Genomic DNA, 7,951 nt, shown 5'->3' with positions numbered 1-7,951 from the left:
CTCTCTCTGGAGGAGGAGCTTGAAGGTGGAGAAGACTGGCAACGTTGCTTGATAGAAGAGCAGGTACACCTCTGTCATTGAGTTAGAGAATGCTTCCAACAGCCTCCTGAACCACGGTTGTTTCTCATCTGTGAATAAAAAAAATACAGGTTGTGCATACTACATACATTTACTTTTCAGTCTGTTATAATAATCATTCGTTCATTTGGATCATTGAAATATGATGCCTACCTGATGACTTGAAGTAGCTGGCCAGTGGCTCATACTGCTGCAGGGTACGAGTCAAACACCTCTCCAGACTCAACCATCGAATGGAAACGTGCATAAGTATTTCCAAATACTCGCTTCCATGGAGCTCACAGAATTCTATGACAAGAATGGAACATTTTAATTTCAATTTAATGTAACTCTTCTGAATTTCATTTGGACTGCCCATACCTGTCAGGTAACCTTTACGATTGGTGCTTCCTTTAAACCAGTATCCCACATCCACAGTCAGATCCTCTGGATCAAAAGATAGCTACATGTTACTGTTTGATTGATTGAATATTTTATTAGACAGAAATGCAAACAGCACAGGTACAGTACAGTACTGTAAATTCCCTTAGCTCATAGTAAGTATCCATTAGCTCACACAAGCAAATACGTGATGATTTAACTAACACTGCTATTAGTCACGGTTGTTTGTTGTTAAACCCACCGCAGCAACCTGCCACACTGCTCACCAGCAGCCTGTGTAACGTTAACGGAGCGTCCACACAACAGCTTCAAAAAAAGCTTGGAGCTGGGAGTGTCTGAAGCTTGGGGATTTTATTCAAGCAACGCGACCAACAACCAATCACATGAATCTCCCGCCCCCGACATACAAAGCAAAAACCCCGGGGATTTTATGGGAGCAATATATATATAAACTCCCCAAACAGGCGAAAACCTACCAGTTTCACCCACTGTCTCTGCCACCTCCCTCCATGCCTGGTTCCTCCGGTTTGTGAAGAGGGTCTGGTCATACAAAACCGGGTGATTTGCTACGGCGATAATTAGTTTCTCCTCCATCTTTTTTCGAAATACAGAAATGAACGGCGGGATATCTCTCCCAGCTTAGACGCGGTTTGATTGGCTAGGGCTTGAGCTGTCAGATTTTCCGAAACGGGATTTGATTGGCTGGCGCTGGCTACTCCGGCGTCTCTCTCCGCTATGCTACCCACAATTCAGTTCGGCGAAAAAGCGAGGCAACGTGACGTCACCCCATTCAAAGTGAATGGGCAGATTAAAGCTGTCGACGCTGTCGACGCTGTAGTGTGGACGGGCCGTAACATTAAGTCTCACGTAGTCAGACCCACCGTTGACTTCATCAAAATAAAAATATTTGTACAAATAATGTGGTTACCTACCGTTTGACCTCCCGCTTCAGATGAAAATGTCAGTCACGGCATTATTGAGGCGCTGACACAGACGTTTCACGTTTACTTTTCGATTTCTCCGCCATAGAGTTAGGTTGTTCTTCATAGGATAGAGACGCAATGACCCGCCCTAAGCTGCCTCTGATTGGTTTGTATACGTGGTGCCTTTCGTTGGGTTGGTTGGATTTAGCCTCAAGGGCTGATGATTGGTTATCACATATCTCGGTCAGCCAATCGGGGGCAGAATAGGGCGGGCTCACCCTGTCCCTGACTTGAACTACGGCAAGCCTCAAGACACGCATAAGATCAGATGCTACGACACATCCAGATTTTAGAGAGAAGACATGGAACCAAATAGATAAACTGTTGGAACAGTGGCAAACGAGAGGATTGATTCCAGCAGATGATCAACCGGCACCAAGTAATGCCCATAGAAAAGCTGTAAGTGTCTATGAGAATGGAGAATACCTGCAACAGCAACAAGCATGGATCAAAGCCGGACGACCCTCTTGGTATGGATCTGCAAAGATGGCTATGAACAAAGCTGAAAAAAGACTAACAACAGTTACAAGTCTGCTACTCCATCTGACATATACCAGCCAAGGATCGACGAACAGCATGTATGTGGTTCAAGGAGCAGAGCTCACAGCAAAGGAAGATAAGAAAGAAAAGACAGAAGAAGCTCCAATTATCCAAACTTCAAAGCTCCATCCATGCTTGACTGATGTGCCTCCTCAACCCTCAATACAAGCCCCAACTTTTGGTGTTTTAGGAGGAGTATTGGAGTTGGATGGTCTCCCCACAGCTACACGTGTCAAAGACTTGGAGTATGAGGTAAGACTCCTATCTGGTGAAGTCAACCAGCTGAAGGAGGAACTCCACAGAATAATGGAAGAACTCAAAAGAAGAGAGGAAGAAGGATCTCCAGACACAACAACAATAACTAAAGCTGGAAGACTCAAGAACTGCACAAGACACATGTTACCGGTGATAGCAGCTGGAGAAGGAGGATTGCGATCAGTGGCGTTTTCTCCTGGAGGCCAAGGGAAGCCAGGCTTCCCCTGTTTTTTCGGATTGTAGTTATAATTTTAATAAATAAATAAAAACACTTCGTTTAGTTTCGGAAATTCTTTGTTGTGTGTTGCTGCCGGCCCGTCTCTCCCCCATTCTCATTGAGTATTTTACAAAGAGTGAAACAGCGCCCCTCTAGATGTTATGGTGAAACAGTAGATTGCACTATCTGTTGCGAGAGGAGGCCAGCCGAAATTGGCTTCCCTTGGTGAAAAAAAATGGAGGGATTGACCAATCAGACAAGGCTCACGTCATGCCTCTGCCAACCTGTGATTGGTCAGGGCCATGCCAAGGGAAGCCAGAGGCGGCTGGCTTCCCTCACAATCCAATCAAATCGCATCAATTTAGTGGTGCAGTGACGCATCCTAAAACCCGGAAGTAAGCTGCGCTCGGTTTCCCTCGACAAAAAAGCAATGGGATTTCTCCATAGGATTTTGGAAAATAGCTCGAAATAAGGTCAGTGGAAAACGAACCTGTTAGATAAATGCACGTTTTGTTCGGTCGGATCATATCCACATGTCTACCCTACTTTTATAATTTTCTAATCATAAATCTAATCGATAGAAGATAGATAGCGCCACTGCACCACTCTCACCGCCGTTAGAAAGTAGCAAGCAACTGAAGCAAGTGCAATTATGGAGGGTGGAGATTTGGAGGATTTAATCAAACATAATTGTACTAAACTTCCGCTACAACAGCAACAACAAATACAATCTGATGACAGGCCAATGCCCAAACTAGAGCTGTGTACAGCGAGGAAAAAAGGAGCGAATCGGACGTAAAACGTCTCCTGATTTAGTTTGTGAATGAATGCTTATTAGAGTTTTGGCTGGAGAGTGCGTGCGGACCTGTCGGTTAGATAACAGGCGTGTGTAAGTCCTGCATCTGTACGATACAAATGTGTGTAAAATGATACCGGGTGCTGTAATCACTCATCTGGTTACGTTATTACATTGACCACCACACCCCCGACCCAAAAGAAAGGACGTATTATTTGCTTCCCCTAATTTTTTCCCCACGCCACGCTACTGATTGTGATACCAACCATGGGCACACAGGGACATGGAAACATTAGTGGCAAAGCTACCCCCACTCTCAGGGGGTGGTCAAAAGTGGGTGTGTGACCTGGAGAAGTACACTGCCCAAGACTACCTGTGTTTTGGAGATTTGAGGGCACTGCTTGGACGGATGGAAGGACGACTAGAGGCAAGAGCAGTAGATTTCCAGGCCCAGTGTACTAACTCTCCAGATTAATTCATTCAACAATATCAAGCCGAGGAGCAAAAATGATGAGATATATAGTTAGGTGACGGAGCGTTGTTCGCTCTCTTTTCCACGGCCCGGACTGCGAGAGGAAGTTGCAGCCTTTCTCTCCTCACTCTCCTGCTCGTTACATTACCGCGCCATTTCATTAAAGTACCCATTTGAACCTTTCTCAGAGACTCCATTGTCTCTTACTTTGAAAGCTTCTCTCCTGGGACGCGGGAACAAGGGACAAAAGCTAATAATACTCACACTGCAGTATGCCTTTTATTCATGTATTCTGTACCTGCTGTGTTTTTTTAATTTATTTCATTATCTTAGCTTTTTTATGCCTGTTTTGAAATGCCATTTAATAATGTGTTTATGCTGTATTTATTCTTAAATGTCTTTTGTTTTTATTTTGTAAAGCACTTTGAATTGTCGCGTGCTGAAAGGTGCTATATAAATAAAATGGCCAAAAAGTGGATTTGGCATAATAGGTGACCTTTAACCTGTAAAGACCCAAGCCTGTTTTTCAGGTTTCAGGCTCGAAAATGACATTCCCAGAACAAATGACAATAGCCCCAGCCACACGAGGACGATAACGCAAACGGACCGCAATCGTTATCAAAAAAGTCTTCCGTCCACACGCAACAGGCACCAGAAACGTGTCCGTTCACACGAGACCGCTCGAAAGCGCTGGAGACGCTGTAGTAGGGGAGACCGGGGCTAGTTCGCCCCTTTTTCACTAAAATGGCTATATTTCAGTTAATACAGAAGCAAATAGCTTCCAGATGCTTTTGTATCATAGCTCTGGGTCTTGGCTATAAGCTAGCATATTGTAATTTGTCTGAGTTCCTTGATTTCTATGAGTAATACGTTGTTGAAAAAAGAAGGTCGAAGTAGGCGAACCTGCCCCGCACCGGGGTAAGTTCGCCACCCCCTCGGGGCAAGTTCGCCGTCAATAAACCTGATTGGAACAATCTTATAATTTTACTTACTTTTAATGAATACAAATAACATTTTAATAACATTTTGAACATTTGCAGGTTGGAAATAAATGGAGAACAACAATAACAGGTTACAACAATGGAAAAACAACACAAACATGCTACATTTGAACAGTAAAAATAAGCAAAACTTTGAGGACCTCTTAACTATAGGCCTACATGTTAACATATGGATCTACTATTCTACCTGGCGTAGATAGATTCATCTGTGTCACAATGATGGCAAGTGTAACTGCTACCGGCACCCAGACAGACACACTCTTCGTGCGACCAACCTCTACAGACCTCACATTCTACCCACAGTTCATTTGGTAGGCTCTCGGACCACTTGCCCATGCACACAATGCATTCAGTGTCATCATCTGCATATTGTAAACTTCTTTTGGCTTTTTTGGCATTAACTTTCTTCTTTGGTTTCTTCGTCTTAGGCTCCCTCCTGGAAGTCTTGCCTTGGTCTTTGACTTTCTGCCCGGCTTTCTTCTTTTTTCTATTTATTTGCTCCTCACGCAGTGCCTCCTTTTCGGGTGTGTCAGTGAGAATTGCTGTCCTCCTCCGTTTCCTGCTGTTCGTTGAAGACCTGGGGGGTGCCTTAGGATGAGGTCTCAAAGTCTCTGGGGAAAACACCGGTGCAGTATCCTGACCCTGTCCTGTCATGGGGGAAGATGGTAAATCTGGGATATGTGAAGGTGGAGACCTCGATCCTGGAGTGGCGGGAGCTGGTCCTTCATCAGCATTATCAGGGCATGGCTGAGATGGTAAGCCTATTCCTTGGCTCTCTTCGGGAGGAGGAGACCTCGATCCTGGAGTAGCGGGAGCTGGTCCTTCATCAGCATTATCAGGGCATGGCTGAGATGGTAAGCCTATTCCTTGGCTCTCTTCGGGAGGAGGAGACCTCGATCCTGGAGTAGCGGGAGCTGGTCCTTCATCAGCATTATCAGGGCATGGCTGAGATGGTAAGCCTATTCCTTGGCTCTCTTCGGGAGGAGGAGACCTCGATCCTGGAGTAGCGGGAGCTGGTCCTTCATCAGCATTATCAGGGCATGGCTGAGATGGTAAGCCTATTCCTTGGCTCTCTTCGGGAGGAGGAGACCTCGATCCTGGAGTAGCGGGAGCTGGTCCTTCATCAGCATTATCAGGGCATGGCTGAGATGGTAAGCCTATTCCTTGGCTCTCTTCGGGAGGAGGAGACCTCAATCCTGGAGTAGTGGGAGCTGGTCCTTCATCATGTTCATCTGGGCATGGCAGAGGTGAGGAGGGTCTATGCGATGGACCAATGACTGCAGTATAGTGCGAAGCAACTCCATCACCTGTTAGATACAGACGTATGTTCAAATGAGACATAACTCCTGGACGTCCGGGCGTGATCATGGTCTCCCGGTAACCCACGCTACCATGCACTTTTTGATAGACGTAGGCTGTGACCCCCAGAGCATTACATATCACTGTCAGAATGATATCACTTGTATCAGTATTGTACATCTTTCTATAGACGTAGTCCTTCACTTCTTTTATGATGTTGGTGCCTGCAGATGAGAAATCTTCATAATATGTCTGGTTAATAGAGACCTCCCTGATGATTGCCTGCGAAATTGTGAGCCTTTGGTGTCTTTGGACACCCTCTGCTGCATTTATCGCAGCTACAGCTGCATATAAAAGGCAATGCCCATCACCTCTTACCTCGACAATCTCACCCGGCAATGATTCTAGGCAACCATTTGAAACTACACGGTTCACAGTCGAGCTACCAGTGGTCATTGTGTCATCATGGGCTGTGGCCAGCTGTTCAGATCTGATGATGTTTTCGGAAGGATTTGGTCGGTCAGTGACAGCAGATGGGGCAAAATCGAAATCAGTAAAGATGTCAGGGTTATAGGGATATACACCTCCCTTCCTAAACCCTGCCGTTATATTGCCAATGGTAAAGGAATCTTGCCATGGTTGGCTAATCAAACCAGGTATATCATAAATGGTCATCGACTTGCCAGGGTTGTTTCTTAGCCAAATACTTTGAGCTTGAGCAATTCTAGTTTTGAATGGTCCAAACACTGACAAGTCCAATGGTTGAAGTTTATGTGAGCAGTGAGGGGGAAAGGATAACATTACCACCCCGTTATCTGAAGCATAGTCCAGGACATCTATCGAAAGATGGGAGTCATGGTTGTCTAGTAGGAGCAAGACAGGGGCGGCTTTGGTCGGCTTGACGTGTTCCACGAAGTGACGAAGGAACACGAAGAAGTTTTCCTCCGTCATCCATCCAGACTTGTGTGCCACTCCAGCGGACCCAGTGGGACCTCCATTCACAAAATGGTCTCTGTATTTCACTCTTGGGAATACGAAAAATGGGGGAATCGTTTGACCGCCAGCTGAGATAGCAGCGCAGAATGTGACCAGCTGCCCTCTCTCAGCTGATGTCAGAGACCCTATTTGCTTAACACCTGTAGATGCAACCACCTTTGGCGGTTTTTGCACAGTGGTGACCCCAGTCTCGTCGACGTTCCAAATATCTTTCGCAGCAAAACTATGTCGATGCATAACAGTAGACAGCTTGGTGAAGAAATCCTTTACATTGGCCCTGTTGAATGCCGTCGCTCTGCCGATACTGGTGGCTTCGGGAGTTCGTATTGCCAGTGCCGGGTGCCTCTTCAGAAAACCGGTAAACCAGTGGGCACCCGCCCTCTCCTTTTCAGCCCATGAGGGGGGCATTGACAAACCATAATGTTTGGCACACTGATATGCCAACGTGCGGATTTCAAACGGGCTGAGCCCAAAGTATATATCTGCAGCTGCTTTAAGATATTTTTCAAGTTCTTTCTCTTGATCCTCGGTGAAAATTCGTCTATGGCTCACATAGCCTACATGAAGCGATGAAGTGGAACCCTCGGTCGGTGCGGCCCTCATCTTGGTGATGTAACCTCTGAGGGTTGATCGAGGGACTTGGAACATGTCCGCGGTTGTCTTGGTTCCATCTTTGCTTTTTAAGTAGTGATCGACAGCCTGTCTCACGACGTCCGGGGGGACTTTAGTAGCCCGGTCGGTTCTTCTGACATATTTACGTACCATTCTGCAATATAAAACGCACAATAAAGTCTTGTTTAGCTCTCGCCTTGTGGACAAACATTTGAGTGGTTAAAAGAAGAAAAAGTGATTGGAATATAAGGGCTAGAGATCAGCCAAATGATAGGGGGAGGAACTGAAAAGCGATAACCATAGCCCCCTGTATAATATGCA

At 45.9% G+C, this 7,951-nt stretch overlaps 1 long non-coding RNA gene across 1 annotated transcript; it reads right to left on the bottom strand.

Moving 5' to 3' along the window:
• Positions 1-261: 261 nt before the first annotated feature.
• On the bottom strand, positions 262-1,564 carry LOC117560667. The gene is made up of 3 exons (XR_004571209.1): positions 1,392-1,564; positions 439-504; positions 262-366 (listed from the first exon to the last, which is right to left on the bottom strand). It is a non-coding gene; the product is annotated as an uncharacterized LOC117560667 (long non-coding RNA).
• Positions 1,565-7,951: the final 6,387 nt, after the last annotated feature.

Source organism: Gymnodraco acuticeps, unplaced genomic scaffold (genome assembly GCF_902827175.1).
Source record: "Gymnodraco acuticeps unplaced genomic scaffold, fGymAcu1.1, whole genome shotgun sequence".
NCBI lineage: Eukaryota > Metazoa > Chordata > Actinopteri > Perciformes > Bathydraconidae > Gymnodraco > Gymnodraco acuticeps.
Note: the sequence above shows the minus strand (reverse complement) of the source record. Positions and strands in the feature narration are given on the sequence as shown.